Source organism: Myotis brandtii, unplaced genomic scaffold, assembly GCF_000412655.1.
Source record: "Myotis brandtii unplaced genomic scaffold, ASM41265v1 scaffold962, whole genome shotgun sequence".
Classification (NCBI taxonomy): Eukaryota; Metazoa; Chordata; class Mammalia; order Chiroptera; family Vespertilionidae; genus Myotis; species Myotis brandtii.
Window position 1 is genome coordinate 31042 of NW_005371981.1, and position 596 is coordinate 31637.

Sequence of the window (596 nt, forward strand, 5' to 3'; positions counted from 1 at the left end):
AGTCAGAGTTCCCCAGGAATCCAGTATCAGAGTCTCTGTTGCTTCGCGCGACCTCGCCTTGAGAATCAGGGTCTCTGTGTGCCCTTGCACCAGGAATTGGAGTCACTGGCTCTTAGTATGAATGCACAGGGAATCAGGATCTCAGGCGCAGGTGATAAGAAACACAGTCAAGTCACTGGTGCTTGGTGCTGCCTCCTGCCCAGAGAATCGGGGTCCCTGGGCCTGTGCTCCGTGGGACAAATTCCCGGTGTTCGCACAATTGCTCCCAGCCCAGGGCTCCGAAGCCGGCAGTGAGCATAGGATCAGTTCCTGGTGTTCACGCGTTTGCTCCCAGCCCAGAGCTCCGATGCCGGCAGTGCGTGTAGGGTCAGTTCCCAGTGTTCGTGCGTTTGCTCCCATACCAGGGCTCCTGGAGCAGGTAGTGTGAGCAGGATCATTTCCTGGTGTTCACATGATTGTTCCCAGCCCAGGACTCCTGAACCTGGCCTTAAGCGGGATCAGTTCCAAGGTGCTCGCGCACTTCCAGGCTAAAGTTCCTGTGGCAGTGCTGAGGCCCCGGCAAGGGGTGGGTCTATCAGTTACTATGGCGCTGCCCG